The sequence below is a fragment of the Ambystoma mexicanum genome, chromosome 8 (genome assembly GCF_040938575.1).
Source record: "Ambystoma mexicanum isolate Mex_15411 chromosome 8, UKY_AmexF1_1, whole genome shotgun sequence".
NCBI lineage: Eukaryota > Metazoa > Chordata > Amphibia > Caudata > Ambystomatidae > Ambystoma > Ambystoma mexicanum.
In genome coordinates, this window is record NC_090929.1 from 1,208,120,131 (window position 1) to 1,208,138,567 (window position 18,437).

The window sequence follows — 18,437 nt, forward strand, 5'->3', positions numbered from 1 at the left end:
CCATTGCTCCAGGATGTTGATATGAAGATCCTTTTCCTCTGGCAGCCACAGGCCTCTGGCGTGTAGACGTCTGGTTTGCACTTCCCAACCTTCCAACGAGCTGTCTGTGGTGAATGTCTCCTGGTATGAGGGGTTTTGAATCCTGTGCCTTGGGTGATGTTGGAAGGGATGCCCCACCATCCTATCGCCCGACGGAACTCTTTGTTGAGAGGGATCTTGTCCGTGAAGCTTCCAGACACCTGTATCCAGCGGACACCCAGGAATTCCTGTAGGGTTCGCATCTGCAACCTGCAGAGATGGATCAGGTTGATGCAGGACGACAGCATGCCCAGTAACGACTTGATGGCCCACACTGTGGCCGTCTTCGTCAACGACAGCCGTTGCACGTTTCCTTGAATGGCTGCTAGCCTCTCCGCCAAGGGTGACGCCAGGCAAGACACTGTACTGAGTCTGGCGCCTAGGAACAGCATGTTCTGCGATGGCGTTAAGCAGGACTTTGGATAGTTGACGGAGAATCCCAAATCCGTCAATAGCCAGATGGTCGTCTGCGATTCCCTCAGGCCAGCTCCCGGAAGCGTGCACGAATCAGACAGCCCTCCAGGTACGGGTATACGTGTATGCCCTCTAGATGCAGATGGGCTGCCACTGGTGCCAGGCATTTCGTGAACACTCTGGGGGGCGACTTCAAGCCGAAATGTAGGTCCTTCAACTGGTAGTGCTGTCCCTGTACCACGAAATGTAGAAACTTCTGATGTTTCTTATGAATGGGGACATGGAAGTAGGCGTCCTCCAGGTCCAACTACGCCAAGAAGTCTCCTATTTCCAGTTGGCCGAGCATGTGTTACAACGTGACCATCCTGAACTTTTGGTACTTTAGGTATTTGTTCAGACATCCTAGGTCTAGGATGGGCCTCCAGCCCCATGTCTTCTTTCTGACTAAGCTGTTGGGGAACCAGCTCTATCGCCCCTTTTCACAGCATGGCTCATACCTCTTCTAGAAGCTGAGGGATGTGCTGCTCCTGACGGCTAACTGGAGGGATCTGTGGACACCTGTGTTGGAACTCCAGGGTGTGTCCTTGGGCAAGAGCATCCAGCACCCATCTGTTGGTGGTGATATTTCTCCACTCGCTGACGAACCTCGTCAGCCGGCCTCCCACCATGATGCACGAGTGGGGCCCTGACGTCCTGGTTGGTTCAGGAATGCTTTGGCGCCAGTATCCTGCCCTGCGGGCGATGGCGATGCTGTCCTCCACTACTGTATGCCTGGGCATGGCCTCTGTAGGCTTCTTGCGCTGAGGATCTGGAAGGCTGACGGTACGACATGGAGAATCCTTTTGAAGACCAGCTCGACTTTCCAATGGAGGAGCGAAAAGAATACGAGCAGTGCTGCTGGAGAGTGCCTAGGGAATGGGCCGTCTCTGTATCTGCCTTGATGGCCTGGAGGGACTCATCAACAACCTTCCCAAACAGATTATCTCAGTCGAAGAGCATGTCCAGCACCTTTGCTTGGACCTCCTGATGGAAAAGTGTGGCTTTCATCCAACCTTGTTGACGAAGGCAGACACCGTTCCCCATTTGGCGTAACCCCTGTCGAATGCCACTTTGATGGCGTGATCCAACGCCACATCCCCTTCCTGGAAGATAGTGATGGCCTTCATATTCTTATCATCAGAGAGGAACTCCAGGATCGGCCCCAGCTTGTACCACTATTCCCTGTCGTACCTGGCCAGGATCGCCAGTGCATTGGCCGCCTTGATAGTGGACACTGCAGTGTTAATCACCTTCTTTCCTATGGCGTCCACCCTTTTCCTTTTCACTGCCTGGAGGGACCGAAGATGAGGACGGGTTAGCTGACCGTTTCCTCGTGGCCGTCGACACCACCGAATCCGGCGATGGCTGCAACCTCAAGGACCTGGGTGCAGAGTCCGGCACCCTATATTTCTTCTCCAGCCTATTCCGTTTAGCTGGAGCCGTGCAAGGGTTCTTCATGAGGGCCAGGCCCTCCTGCTAAACATCGGCCAGAAAAGGCACCGCCATGATCGTCTTCCTCTTGGCCTTGCGCCTTTGATACAAGAAGCCCTCCTCCTTGGTTTCCTCAGGCAGAAGCTGGAATAGCTCAGAGGCCCTAGCAATCATGGAGTGGAACGATCCCACCTCATCCAGTGGGGACACCTATGTGGAGCATCCAAATGTGACAATTTACCGTCCGCTACGACAATGTCTTCATCATCACCCATCATCATGGCCGTATCCGTTCCCATGTCTGCTAGGGGAGAAGGGGACCGACGTGGTGGAGGAGGTTGAAAAGGGGGCGTCGGATGACGCTTCATCTTCTTCGCTGGAGGCTGATCAGGGACCTGGGGGACCACAGGTACCGGAACCGGAGGCATCCTCATCTGGATCTCTGACGTCAAGGTGTGTAGAGTCAACAGAATATCCAATTAAATGTCCTTTGGCTGAGAAGGCAGAACAGGAAAACTAGGCCTTGTGCTGTCGTCGCCCTCTACTTCAACGTTCTTGTGGACCGTATGTAAGGACTCTTGATCTTTGTCAACCATGGATGAAACCTCCATGGTTTCGGCAACGGCATAGGAGGGCTGTAAAGGGGTCTCCTTGCTATGCTTTACCCCCCCCCCGAGGGTCTTGAACCGAGGCCTGGGTCGGTTTCACCCCACCTGGCTTGCCTGCAGACTTTGCCAAAGTCACTATGGCGGTGTCATGCCTTGGGGGCAGGGACGCTTTCTGAGCTGTGGGAGCTACCCTCGTAGGATCAGCGCCTGTAGATGTCGTGGTAGCAGTAGACAACGACAGAGCCGCCAACAAGGTCTTTGCCTCTGCCGGTTGAGCCTGCTTGAGCTGCATGGCTTTCTCCTCCTCTGTCCGTGGCTTCTCGGATTTCTCACATAATTTAGTAGGGGTAGATGACTTCCTCTTTGAAGATGAGCTTGATGGTAGGCTGGCAATGGAGGCGGAAGGTGATGCTGATCGCGCCCTATCCACTTTGGGACCCGCTTCAGCGGTGAACGCAGTGGACTCAGACTTGTGGTTCTTGGCCTTGTCTTGGGCCCCCACGGATGAGGCACCCTCAAAGGACTTAGAAGACTGCTCCTCGGACCAGCCGGTCCTGGGCGAGGCATGACACTGGCTCGGCGCACGGGTCAGAGGCCTTGGCGTTAAGCAATGCCGCAAGCATACTATGCCTGTCCTTTGTCGTTTTCTTGGAGAAACTGAGGCATATCTCGCACTCTTGTTCCTTGTGGTCAGGGTGTAGGCAGTAGAGGCATTGTAGATGCATGTCCTCCACAAACACATTCCGTAGCTCGCATTTGGTGCAGGGCCTGAAGAGGGACCTTAACTCCTCCTTCTCCTCGGTCATGGTCGGAGGGCATGAAGTAGGCCCAAGAGGCCTTTAGAATCTTTGATGGATCTTCGTCCTTGAGGGGCGCAGAACTTCACCGACAAGGGGTCCCCGCTATCGGCAGATGAAGAAAAGAGTACACAGGCTTCTTTGAAACAAAAATAGAACCTTTTTTTTAAAAAACACGAAGAGAAAACATAGAAATAGATTGGAGAGCAAACTCGAGGGCTCCCAACACAGAAGCGTGCAGTAAAAATCTGAAGATGGCTGCCTATACGACTCATTGGATGGAGGGAGTATGACCCAGAGGACAGTGATTGGTTTACAGGAGAATTACAGTTTGTAAGTGAAAGTGAAACTGTTGTTTCTTTTACTGAGGATTCCCAGCCTGACGACGGGGAAAATTCATGAGCATGTGAATCCATGACAGACCCCATGCTGAAGAAGATGACAACTCTTGTACTCAGCTTGATTATTTTCAATAACTGGTTTTATCCCAGGATCTCCCTTTTGCCCCAATTTGGGTTTATTTCAACCCTCAAGGTCTTACTACGGATTTCACACTGTGCCCTAATTCTTAGGGCATTTTCCCATTCATTATCAGAGTATGGTTTAGAGTTTCTTCCAACCCCAGGGGCTTGCTCCTTACCCCTGCGGGATACTTCTCTTTTCGGTTCCTAGCTTAAACAGGCTTCTCTCATTCAATCTCGGTGTCTCCGGGCTTCTCTCGCTGGCTCTTGGTGTCCCTGGGTTTCTCTCGCCGGCTCTTGGCTTCTCTCGCCAGCTCTTGGTCACCCGGGTTTCTCTCGTTGGTTCTTGGCTTCTCTCACCCCTTGAAGTCGTACCGTGGCCCCACAGCCCTGGGTCCCTCACAGGTGCAGCAGTACCTTCTCTCGATCTCCACCGGATACTGGTTCTACGCAACGTGGGTCCCTCCAGTTCACGGTTCCTCCAAGGAGGATCAGACAGCCAGAATAGTCATTCCTCTCTTTGTATCTTTGGCTGGCTCATGTGAGAGCTGGTCTGCTTGCTTTGGTTCCACAAAGGGCTCTTCATTGCTCCTTTCTTCTTCTTCGTATCAGTATTTACAAAGCCATAATTGTCCTCATACTCATAAATAGGTCTACATAGTATAAAGTAACTATGAGCAGAAAGAAGGGTTTAAAGAGGATGGGAATGTTGTGGCTTTCACAAACACAATCAGGGAATTTGATTGCTAATAATCTATTAACCTTAAGTGTTATCTAGGGAAAACCTTTTTAGCACACAAGAACACTTTAAGGGACAAACTATTCCTCAAGCATTATTTTACGTACAATGAATGTGTAACCTATCTGGATACCTAAGCGGAAGAAGGGAATAGTTTCTTACCTGTAACTCCATTTCTCCAGCATTGGTATCTTTCATGGATTCACATGCTTAGAATATTCCCCGTCGTCAGACTGGGACCCGTCGGTACACATATATAGCCTTTTCCTATAGGAAAACTTCTGACACTTTTGTGTCCTATCTACGTCCTTTTAGGACCCGCCTACGCATGCTCCGCAGGTCGTCCCAGTATAAGAGGCCCGCTCCCGCGGTTCCCCTTCAGATTTCGGCCCCTCCAAAGTAGGACGGGTTAAACTTATCCATCACATACATTGCAGTCCCGGGGAGGCTTGGCGGGCGCATGTGAATCCATGAAAGATACCAATGCTGGAGAAATGGAGTTACAGGTAAGAAACTATTCCCTTCTCCAGCATTGGATCTTTCATGGATTCACATGCTTAGAATAGATTGTATAGCAGTAACACTTGAGACGGTGGTGAGAATGCAATGTAACATACCCTCACCCTACTACTGAACACATATGCGCAGCAGTAATAAGTTTACTCATATAACCTTTCCCACTGAAAGTATACTGTCATCAAAGGTAGAAAACACACTCTCCACCACGTGGAGCTTACCTTACTGAAACAGATGGCGCAGGACAGCTCTTCCCATCTGCGCCTCATCCGCATGCTGCCTGGCAAGGCAGTAGTGGCGGGTAAACGTGTGGGGCACTGACCATGCCGCAGCTTGGCATATGTCCGTCAGCGGAATTCCGGCCCATAACGCTGTTGAGGATGACATTGACCTTGTAGAATGGGCTCTAGGATGTCTTTGCAGTGGCCTTCCGGCCTTAGAGTGACAAAAAACAATCGTCGACGAGACCCATCTGGCCAATCCCTGTTTCGAGATTGCTTTACCTCTCGTCGACGGACCATATGCGACGAACAGTTGCCGAGTAGCCCTGATGTCTTGTGTGCGATGTAGGTAGAATTTCAGAGCCCTCTTAACGTCCAGGGTATGAAGAGTTTTTTCTGCTGCCGACGATGGAGTGGCGAAGAAAGTAGGCAGAACCACGGATGAGTGTTTGTGATATACCGTCGGAACCTTAGGGACGAACCTAGGGTTAGTCGCCAGGACTACCTTGTCCTTAAAGAATCTTAGGTAGGGCGGGTCCACGACCAGCGCTTGTAGTTCCGAGATACGTCTGGCTGATGTGATAGCTATCAGGAATGCCAACTTCCACGAAATGAATTTCATGTCGGACGTGGCCATAGGCTCGAAAGGCGGTTTCATCAAACCTGCCAACACTGTGTTGAGGCTCCACGCCGGGGAAAACGTTTCACCGGGGGAAAAGCTCGAAATAAACCCCGCATGAAGTGTTTCACCAGTCTGTCACTGAATAGCGGAGGCGACTGCCTCTTCCTTGTGAACCTCGAGATGGCTGCCAGGTGTACCTTTATCGATGAGGGGGACAATCCCTTTTTTGCTAAGAGGAGCAGGTAAGGTAGAACTTGTTCCGGCGTCACCAATAATGGTTGTAGGTCCCGCTGTCTTCTACACCATTCACAGAATCTCCGCCACTTATAGGAGTAGGATTTGTTAGTGGAAGGGGCTCTAGCCGCCTGCAGAATTTCTTGGCACTCCTCTGAAATGTCTAAAGTCCCGAATTCCGAGAAGTCAGGAGCCAGGACGTAAGGTTGAGACTGTCCGGGTCGTGATGCCACACCGTGCCTCTGTCCCGGGATAGAAGGTACGGGACTTTCGGAAACGCTATGGGATGTTCCAGCGATAGATGGAGGAGGTCTGAGAACCACGGTTGTCTCGGCCAGTATGGTGTCACTAGAATCACCCGGCAATTGTATCTGCGTATCCACTGTATTGTTTTCCGTATGAGGGGAAACGGAGGAAAAGCATAGAGGAACATGTCCGTCCATGGGAAGGAGAACGCCTCCCCCACCGAATCCTCCTGGGGCCACCTGCTTGCAAATTTCTCGCATTTCTTGTTTTCTTTGGTCGCGAAGGCGTCCAGAGGGGGGTGGCCCCATTTCTCGAACACTTTCTTCAAGTGACCCGTGTCCATTTCCCACTCGTGTATCTGGGCCATGTTTCTGCTGAGGGAGTCGGCTTGGCAGTTCCTCACTCCTGGAAGGTGATGAGCCACGAGGGAGATTTCGTGCTTTGATGCCCAATACCATGTTTTCTGGGCTTCTATGGAGAGAGTCCTCGATCGTGTCCCACCTTGTTTCCTCAGATAAAACATGGCTGTTGTATTGTCGGTCAGTATTCGCACTCGCGACCTCTTGATGTGTGGTAGGAACGCCTTCAAGGCCCATCGTACCGCTCTGAGTTCCAGTACGTTTATGTGTAGGAGTGACTCCGTTGGAGACCAGCGACCTTGCGTTTGGAGAGCACCCATGTGCGCTCCCCATCCGGTTAGGGACGCATCCGTAACTATGGTGCTCTGGAACTCCGGCTCCTGTAGGGGCACACCTTTGTTCAGATTGTGGGAACTCTGCCACCACTGAAGGGTCCGAAGTAGCTTGTCGTCGTCAACGGTTATCCTGTCCGACCACGATCCCTGAGCCTGTGTCCATCGGTCTGCGAGGAATTCTTGGACTGGCTTCATGAAGAGTCGACAGTTTCTCACCAGATGGATGCAGGATGCCATGGCCCCTAGGACCGAAACATACTTTCTCACTGAGATCCTGGTGTTTCACTGTAGCCGGGCCGCCTGTTGAATGAGTCTCGAGGTCCTGTCGAGAGAAGGTTTCACCAGCCCTAGCTGAGTATCGAACTGTGCCCCCAAGAATACCAGCGTTCTCGATGGCCGCAGAGAGGATTTCTCGAAGTTCATGGCGAATCCCAGCCGTTGTAGAAGCTGCATGGTGGCTTGTAGACTTGTGTTGGTCGACGCTGGGGGGGATCCTCTTACCAGCCAGTCGTCGAGGTATGGGTATACATGGTGGCTTCGCTTCCTTAGCCAGGCAGCCACTGGAGCCAGGCATTTTGTGAACGTTCTGGGGGAGGTTTTGAGCCCGAAAGGAAGAACCGTGAATTGGTAGTGGGTTCGCCCTATTACAAAACGTAGGAATTTACTGTGTTTCCGACACATTGGAATATGGAAATACGCGTCCTGTAGATCCAGGGACGCCAGGAAATCTTCCTTTTGAACTGCGCGGATCACTTCCTGCAGAGTGAGCATTTTGAATTTCAGGCTCTTTAAGGACTTGTTGAGATCGTGTAAGTCTAGAATGGGACGCCATTTGCCGTTCGGCTTTTTTACGACGAAGTATCTTGAGTAGACTCCTTGGCCTCTCTGTGATGTTGGAACTAATTCTATCACTCCCTTCGCTAACATGAGTGTAACCTCTTGTTGCAGTGCTTTCATATGGGACTGAGCGGTGAACGCAGGTGGAATTTGCGGAGGGCTGTGTTTAAATTGAAGAGAGTGTCCGTGTCTTATAGTGTCTAACACCCATTGGTCCGTCGTTATCCTTTCCCATTCGTCGACATACGCTGAAACTCTTCCCCCCAGAACGGGTTGTGGAACGTCACTGCTGATCTTTAGTTTGCTTGTCTCTCGCCGACGATGGGTATGACGGTCGTTTTCTGGAAGACTGGAAGTTTCGTCGACGGTTAGCCGATTGTGAGGCACGTCGGTACCCCTGGGAGGGGTAAGCCGTTCTGGCAAAGGATCTGTCTCCAGAAGAGAATCTTGAATTTCCTGAAGCCCCTCTAAAGGGGCGAAAAGACTTGTAGCTCCTGCCACTCTGGAGGGCACCCAAAGAACGTGCCGTGTCCGAATCTTCTTTCATCCCTTTCAGGGCCTCGTCCACCTTCTCACCGAAGAGAAGGTCTCCCTCAAAGGGCATATCTAAGACCTTGTATTGTACCTCTGGCCTGAAGTAGGTACACTTCAGCCATGACTGTCGACGTAATACGACCCCATGATTGACTTGCTTGAAGCCAGACTCAGCAAGATCCACCGCGATGTTTATTGCGTGATTTGAGGCTTCCTCACCCTCTCAGACCAGTAGCATCGCCGCCTTCCTCTGTTCTTCTGGAAGATGATCAAGCAGCGGAGCCAGCCTGTGCCACATCTCCCTATCGTATCTGGCCACAATTGCCAGAGAGTTTGCGGCCTTTACTGTGGTCGCTCCCACGGAGAGCGCTTTCTTGCCAAAGGCATCTTGGCGTCTCGCTTCATTCTCGGGTGGAGTCGTGCACTTGTGCTGTGCCTTTGCCTTCCTCGCTGCCGCCGCCGACACCACCGAGTCTGGTGTTGGTTGAGAGGATAAACACTTGGGTGTAGACTCTGGAGCCTTAAACTTTTTTTCTAGGCGTCCTTTCACTGCTGGTTCTGAGAACGGGTGTCTCATTGTCTGCAACCCCTCTTTCCATATATGGTCAAGTATCGGTATCGAGAACACCGACCTCCTTCTCTTGCCCATGTGGTCGAACAAAAAACAGTCCTTTTTCTGTTCTTCCTGGGATAGACCAAATTCTTTACATGCCTTCTCCATCATCAAATGGAATGACGCAATGTCGTCTGGAGGGGACGGGTGAGCTGGGCTTCTGGGGTTTTCTAACTCCGCCTCTGACTCCCAGGTAGGATCCCTGGAGGGGGATAAAGAGACCTCTGACATGGCTCCCCTGTCCGACTCCGAATCTGGCAGCTCACCTTCCTCCTGCGCCAGTGTTGAGATTGGCGTGCGTGGGTGCGGCGGTTAACGGGACGGGCCGGGCTCGTCGACGGGTGACTGTGGCAGGCTGACCTGGGGAAGTCGCTGGTCCAACGACCGTAGCAAGGACTGAAGCGAGGACAGAATATCCAACGACAAAACCGCTTGAGGATTGAGGAGAGGGGCAGATACCGGTGTAACGGATGCCCTCGTCGACGACTTGGCAGCCGCTCGTAGCCCTAGGTCTGCTGGGCCAGCCACTCTCTCGCTCTCGTCCTCCGAGAACAACAACATAGCTTGCTCTTGTAGCAAAGCCTCTGGGGGGGGTAGGGTCGAGGACTTCAGGCCTCCAGACCTCCTGTAGGACCCCCGTCAACGAGGCTCTCGTCGACGCCATTGTCGACGGGACGGAGGATGCCCCTTGCGCTAGTGGCGGGAAGGCGGCCGGTGACTGGATCGCCGTTGACGACGCAGGCTTCGCAGGTGGTTTTGGCGGTCCTGCCTTCTCCACACTGTGCCCGCTTTTACTCGACTCTCGACTCGTGGTCGATCTGTGATGATCGCCAGAGGAGGATTTCCTTTCCTTCGCATGCTTTTTTGATGAGGATGACTTCTTTGACGAGGAATCTGTAGTGGAGTGAGTCCCAGACGACTCTTTTTCCGACGATCTAGATTTCTTCGCCGGTGGTTCCGACGAGGCCGCGCGGCGTGATGTTTTCGCCGACTGTGTGGAGCCTACCTCCGGGGGGGGTATGCCCCCGCACCCTCATTCAGCCATGCCACCAGGCGTCGGTTCCGGTCTTTGAGGGTTTTCTGAGAAAACCCCTTGCATATGTCGCAGGCATCCGCCAAATGGTGAGGGTGGAGGCAATATATACAATCCATATGTCCGTCCCCCTCTTAAACCTTTTTCAAGCCGCACGTCGCGCATGGACGGAACAGCGCTTTTCCTGATACAGAGGACATATCGTACTCGAAATCCAATAAGGCAACCTAGTACAAAATAGTAAGACAACAAGAGGAGATCCCACTACTTTGGAGACGGTTGAAATCTGAAGGGGAACCGCAGGGGCGGGCCTCTTATACTGGGACGACCTGCGGAGCATGCGTAGGCGGGTCCTAAAAGGACGTAGATAGGACACAAAAGTGTCGGAAGTTTTCCTATAGGAAAAGGCTATATATGTGTACCGAGGGGTCCCAGTCTGACGACGGGGAATATTCTAAGCATGTGAATCCATGAAAGATCCAATGCTGGAGAACACCATTTCCTTAAGTGTGGGGTGCCTGTCCCTAGGAGCGGGGTGATGGAACGTCTATCTAACAGGGAAGGAAGAGGAGGCTGTCCCTATACCTACAATGTATATTGCTTGTTGAAAAAGACACACAACCTGTTGTGCACAATGTTTAAAATTGCTCAACCAAATCTATTTATATCCAGAAAACTATTTCCTCAGGGTATAAGCCCTGTGTTTAATTTATTGACCTTTCAGGAAGTGTGCAGAAGGTATTTGTATGGATGTGTTGGTGGATATAGTGGTGAGTCTAGTTTATCTAAAATTAGGATTAAAAAATAAAATTTAGATCAATTGGTTATATCTTGGGAGCTGATTTTCTTGCAATCTTCTGAACAATTGCTCAGGAGGTGGCTTAAACTATGCAGTAAATTCAGGAACAGGAGAGGGAGAAGTTCTCCACTCCAATGGAATCCATTTTTTTGTTGCGTATCCTGTGGCTTCTCAGGGATATCGTTCATCTTGGTTGGTTGACCGGTTTCAATGACTCTCATTCGTCATCTTCATCAGGACCATGACTTTCCGACGTCAGTTATGATCGTCATTCCCATGTGATGCGATGATGGTCACCACACATGCCTAAGGAGACTATGAAACAGTATATTGGCTTTGGTCCCATAGGGTTGTATTTCTTTTAGAAATGCAGTCTTGCACAAGCTTTTCGTAATTTATACCTGGGAATATTCCCTTTCACTTTGCATGATGTTCTGTCCATGGGCTCTAGATTCCCCCCTGACCCCACTTTTGGAACATTTTCTGTTTATTTCAATAGTACTATATGGTCGAGGTCTCTCTGTTGTATTTACCTTCACCCCAGGCTTGCTTGGTTCTTGTCAGGGTGTGTATTATTTCTTATGTCGGTCTCTGTGGTTTCAGGGAGTTCCCGAACGTGGCTGGATCCCCTGTGGGGAAAAGAGAAGGATGGAGAAGTAGCCATCAGGATTCTGTATGTTTTGCACTCTGGTGTCAGAAGACATCATTGCCCCACCGGATGTTCTGTATGGCTCAAGGGCATCTTCCCCTTTTGGTCATCCCCACCTTCTAGGGTATACGTGCTGCCGTATTGGCATTCACTGGTCGGAGGCTATTTAAATAGTTATGTGTCCAGCCATGCACTTGATGGCCGCTGCTCCTTTTTTCCTAGCCCGCTGCTCCTTTTTTCCTAGCCCCACATCCAACAGATGCATGCTATTGTAGAAGTGTAAGCCTCTCTGGGGCTGTGTGATTCCCGGGTACGCGATGGCGCTCCGATGTGCTCCCTGAGCACGTATGCAGTTGTTCAACTAGCTGGTGTAAATGCTTGATCCCTCAAGCCCTGTCTCTGCGCATCCACATGTGATGGTTTAAGACACATGGATCGTCTCTGCAGGCGCATGTAACGGTGAACTCGTTTACGCGTTTGCTGGCATATGATCTCAAATCTATGAGTATCTAGGCACAGCCATTAGTTGTTGTAACCTCATCATAGTTCAGCTTGCTATTTTCCGGGAAACCAATCATAGATGACGTTCTCCTGATCTTCCATTCCAAGGTACAGCAGATGACCTCAAGGCGTTTCATCAATGGCTCAACAACTGCAACATACATCTAAAATTTACCATGGACACCAGCAATGCAGAGACGCATTTCCTCGATCTGCACATCATGGTAGAAGATGACACCCTGATCTCCAAGATTTATAAAAAAGGACACAGATAGAAACTCTCTGCTACAGTATAAAAGCTACCACCCTAAGGCATTAAGAGATAATCTACCGTTCAGATAGTTTTTGAGGTACCGCAGGATCTGTATGCTCACAGATGACTACCGAACACAAGCCGGTGCACTCAAAAAACAACTCCGTAGGAGAGGATATCCGAAGAAAATTGTTAACAACACCTATAAAAAAGCCAGGAATATACCGAGAGATCACACTAAAACACCATCCAAAAACTGGTATCGGAAAGAGATCACAGCTGTTTTGAGTTACTCTCTGCTCTTCAACTCCCTAAAGAGGGAGATTAGGAAACTTTGGCCTATCCTGAATACAGGGACTAGTCCCCTGGCCCCTCCTTCCTTTGCCATTAAAAGAAGAAGGAATATACGAGACTGTCTAGTACATACCATGAAGGAAACTGAAGCTGAGTCCCCTGAGAGGACCATCTGGGGAACTAGTAGGCCGATGGGCCACACTTCCTGCGGAGGAGTTACCATGTGTGCCCAAACAATCAGGAGCACTAATATCGACATAGGGTGGAAGACCCCATGGGTACAAAAACACTTTACCAATTGCAGGAGCATGTGGATTAAGATATGTTAAGATATGTTGGCATGACAGCAAGAGAGGTGACAAAAAGACTAATCGAACACAATTCCTGTATTCGAAAGAACAGACTTACAGCCCCTCTGGTTAGTCACTTCCAAACACAAGGCCACACTGAAGACCAGTTCAAGTCGACAATATTACAAAATGTGAGACCACCACGCAGAGGAGGGGATTTCCCAGCGCTGCTGCTCAAACGCGAGCAACACTGGATATTTCGATTGAATACGGTCCGGCAGGGCCTCAACGAAGAAATCCAGTGGCCCAAACTAGCTCTTATGAAATAAGTACACTGTGGGTGCACCTATCATGTCATAATACACCAGGAATGGAGATTTTCAACAGACCTGCCACTAACTGGGATTGACACAGTTGTCACAGAGACCACCTAAGGTATTTGGCTTAGCCAATGTAATACACTTTAGACTCCAAAATATGTCACAGGTGACCCCAAGAAATGGCTGTGTCAATGCAATCACCATATGCATGTGCCAGGATACAGTATTAAAAGCGCACAGTGTGCAACATGAAATCATGGGCCATAAAAGAATTCAAGTAATCAATCAAATAAATCCTACCTGGGTTCGAGATTGGCCGACTGTATACTCTGTCCCCCATGCATGAAGGGCATACATTTAATTTAGAATGAGGGGCAAAGCCAATCCATGACGAGCGGACCACTCTGGATCACGACAGGGGAGATAATATGTGGTCCTCCATGTAACCGCTGCAAACATGCAACTGGGAACTAGACACACTGCTCAATGCAAAAACTATCTGAACAATGAAAGAATTGTGAGCCCCCATAAGCGCTCATCCGCATTACAGACAACTGACAATTAAGAATGAATTCCTCTCTTTAATGCACAACCTAAAGACGTAACACATGATAGTGCCCGAAACACATCTGCTAACTCTGTTCACCATACACTAAAAGATGCCCGCTGGAAAAAACTTGAGAGAAACTAACGACGGCACGTACTTAAACAACAGGGTTGACCAGCAACAGCCTTTGTTGCTAGCTCACGGACTGCACTGCGAACGCGGCCCCTGAGACTGTGGAAATAGCAAGCTGAACTATGATGAGGGTACAACAACTAATGGCGGTGCCCAAATACTCATAGATTTGAGATCATATGCCAGCAAACGCGTAAACGAGTTCACCGTTACATGCGCCCGCAGAGACGATCCATGTGTCTTAGACCATCACATGTGGATGCGCAGAGACAGCGCTTGAGGGATCAAGCATTTACACCAGCTAGTTGAACAACTGCATACGTGCTCAGGGAGCACATCGGAGCGCCATCGCGTACCCGGGAATCACACAGCCCCAGAGAGGCTTACACTCCTACAAGAGCAGGCATCTGTTGGATGCGGGGCTAGGAAAAAAGGAGCAGCGGCCATCAAGTGCATGGCTGGACACATAACTATTTAAATAGCCTCTGACCAGTGAATGTCAATACGGCAGCACGTATACCCTAGAAGGTGGGGATGACCCAAAGGGGCAGATGCCCTTGAGCCATACAGAAGATCTATGGGGGCAATGATGTCTACTGACACCAGAGTGCAAAACATACAGAATCCTGATGGCTACTTCTGCATCTTTCTCTTTTCCCCACAGGGGATCCAGCCACGTTCGGGAACTCCCTGAAACCACGGAGACCGACATAAGAAATAATACACACCATGACAAGAAACAAGCAAGCCTGGGGTGAAGGTAAATACAACAGAGAGACCACAACCATATAGGACTATTGAAATAAAAAGAAAATGTTCCAAAAGTGGGGTCAGGATGGAATGTATATACCTATGGACAGAACATCATGCAAAGTGAAAGGGAATAGTCCCAGATATAAATTACGAAAAGCTTGTGCAAGACTGCATTTCTAAAAGAAATACAACCCTATGGAACCAAAGCCAATATACTGTTTCATATTGTCCTTAGGTATGTGTGGTGACCATCGTCGCATCACATGGGAATGATGACCATAACCGACATCGGAAAGTCACGGTCCTGATGAAGATGACGAACGAGAGTCATTGAAACTGGTTGACCAACCAATATCAACGATATCCCTGAGAAGCCACGGGATACACAACAAAAAAACGGATTCTATTGGAGTGAAGAACTTTTCCCTCTCCTGTTCCTGAATTTACTGCATAGTTTAAGACCACCTCCTGAGCAACTGCTCAGGCGATTGCATGAAAATCAGCCCTCACTATATCAACAATTGATCTAAATTTAATTTTTTATCCTAATTTTAGATAAACTAGACTCACCACTATATCCACCAACAAATCTATACAAATACTGTCTACACACTTCCTGGAAGGTCAATAAATTAAACACAGGGCTTATACCCTGAGGAAATAGCTCCTCCTCAAAATGTTTTCGGGATATAAATAGTTGTGGTTGAGCAATTTTAAACATTGTGCACAACAGTTGTGTGATTTTTCAACAAGTAATATACATTGTAGGTATAGGGACAGCCTCCTCTTCTTTTCCTGTTAGATAGGCGTCCCATCACCTCGCTCCTAGGGACAGGCACCCCACACTTAAGGAAAGGGTGTTCTTCCGCTTAGGTATCCAGATAGGTTACACATTCATTGTACGTAAAATAATGCTTGAGAAATAGTTAGTCCCTTAAAGTGTTCTTGTGTGCTGTGTGCTAAAAAAAATGTTGTGGCTTTAACAGGGTGTGCAGATGTAGTACTGAGGGTAGAGGAGTAATTGTCATAATGCGTTCTCCCTCAATAGTCTTCAACTCCCCCACTGAGGGGGTCCCCTTTCATGGGATCCTCCGGTTGAATACCACCCCCAGGGAAACTGTCGGGACGCATGCCTCACCTCCCAGCCCCCAAGGGAAGGCTCCCCCTCCTGGGAAGATGCAATGCTATCGAGGGATTCGTCACACAGGGCAGGATGTTCCCTGCTGTAGGGATGTCGGAGGTGGAGCCCTGTGCTCTGGGCAGCGTCAGTCACCATAAAACATCAACACTGCTGACAGCAGAGCGGCTGGAGCGGCAGGGTGTTTTCCTGGTGGGCTTTGCAGATCTGCAGTGTCACATAGCTAGCTGGCATCATGCAGGGGCTGCTGAAGGTGCTCCTTTGTGATTTGGACATGGCAACATCAGCACTGGATTTTTGTAGAGCTGGTGTTGATGAGCCTCCTGCGTTGCTGTGGAGGGGACGTACTTTCGCAGGGTGTTGACTGTGACTATCTTATGCTATGTTCCAACTGCTGTCCATGGGCCGGGCTCCTCTTGGGTTGGCTGCTGGTGCCTCGCTGGAGTATCCTGCAAGTTGGTTTCAGCTACAGGCCATTCATTGTCTGCCCCTGCACCTATGCACTTTCTACTCCATGTGCATGTTTTGACATTAACCATCCTAGGTTTTTGGTTCTAGTTGTTTCATTTTTAGTGTTTTAATTATGTGCTCCCTCCCATTGTTACTTTGCTGAATTGAGGCTTGTTTTTGTCCGGCAACTTTTATTCATTCTGTTGCTGGAACCTCACCTTGATTGTATTATTGACTATGATTGCCATTTCTTTCTTGTTTGTTTCTTATGTCTTATTTTCTCTCTGACTTCTTTTCTTTTCCAGTATTAATTGTCATCATTTAATTTTATGTACCAATTCACTAACTTTGTAAAGCGCTGTAGCAAAGGCCCTCTAGAAATAAAATAAACAAAGAAACACCTTGCGTTTCTCCTATGAGGCATGAACTTTGAATAAATAAACAGTATTTTAAACTGAATCAAGCCTTATTTAGAAATTGTATACTGAAATAACCTATGGGAGGAGGATTTTTAGGGGCCATAATGCCCTTTAGTTGATATTGTATATAATAATGCACATGATTTATTCTATGACCTACTTTAAAATAATGACTTAACGAAAAGAAAAGATGTTTCTTAAAGGTTGTTCCTGATGCGGTTATTCACGCACTGAGTAGCCAGCCCTACTTGATTATGGTAATTGATACACTGCATTTAGAAACGGACTCTTGACCAGTTTTTACCAAGTATCTACTGTTATAGTACTTGATCTCTGGGATTTTAGCAATGTCTTTCCTATTAACAAAGTAAAATGTGCAATACTAACTATGCAATCGGTTTGGGAAATTCTTCATTAGGTATCTGAAATGGGGGTTTATTTAAGTAAATCCTGTATCAGATGGCACAGGACCAGTTTTTCAAAAGTGCAATTAAAGCAGTCTCCACTCCAGTGATTCTTTGATACACACTTTCCAAACAGCAGGTATTTTTTAGTTTCACCTGAACTGAAAGCAATTCTTCAAGCTTGTTTGCCTTGTTTGGCATTTCTGAGAAAAGGAGAAGAAAACCCATCGTTGTTTTCAAACGAGTCTTAATAGTTATCAAAATGTACAGTGATTTTAAAAGTAAAGCACGGATGAATGAAAATACATGATTGTTCGGCTACAGCAGAGAAAAGAAGAGTAAAGGGAATTATGCTAAGGCAGTATCATTTTAATCCAGACACTTTCTAGTGCAGCCATCCTAGCAGTTTTGGATTAACATGTTACATAACGACAGTAAGCTTGGATCTGATGGAGACTTGTTTTTTCTGCATATTCTTTCACAGTATTTTAAAAGGCGGTACTACAGAGACGTTGCACCTTAGCAAATGCAATTAGAACTAGGGCAAAAATTCCCCTTGTGAAAAAACATTCACTCATTTGAAATGGGGTGGACAGGGTAGTAGAGATGTAAAGGCGAGGCGTAATGCATTTACCCCTCCGACCCATTTTTGTGCTGACACAAGGCGGAAAAGAGGCAAGGAGCGGAGATAAAATCTCTGCCGTGCTCGCCTCCTTGTGTGAGCACTTAATTTTACACCTGCATGAGATATTCATGCAGGCGTAACATTTATTGATTTATATGGAATCTGCCACGGTTTTACACCTGATCAAAACCAGGGGGATTGCATAGGAATCCATTAGTAAATTCTACTTGCAAAGTGTATGTGCTTACGAGAAAGAGGGGAAGATTAAAAGCGAGTTAGCCTTTTGTTTACACTTTCCATCACCCCACCTCTTGAAGGTTTAAAAATGTTATGCGGGGGACCCAAAAGCAAGTGATAACGTTTGTGGTCCACTGCAAGCAATTAGCATTTAGTACAATATTAGGCTGATTGTGTCCATGCATTTTTACACCACAGCAATGACTGCCCTAAACAAAGCACTTTTTTCCGTTGCAAAAATGCCTTTAAAGAATGTGTTATAGCATTAGCCAATGTTAGTCCAAACGCTAATTGCACTTGTGCAAAGTTTTTGTAATATGCCCAAAGGATCCATAGTGGAAAACGTATCCATTAGAAAGATTCTCTTTATAAAAATACATTTCAGAGTTATTGTGTGAGAATTTTGGTGTGCATTCTAGAGGAGCCAAATTCCGAGGACTAGGAACTTGGTGACCTTCAATAGGAAGTGTACCCTCTCGTTTGCTTTACGTTCTTCATTTTAAAAATGG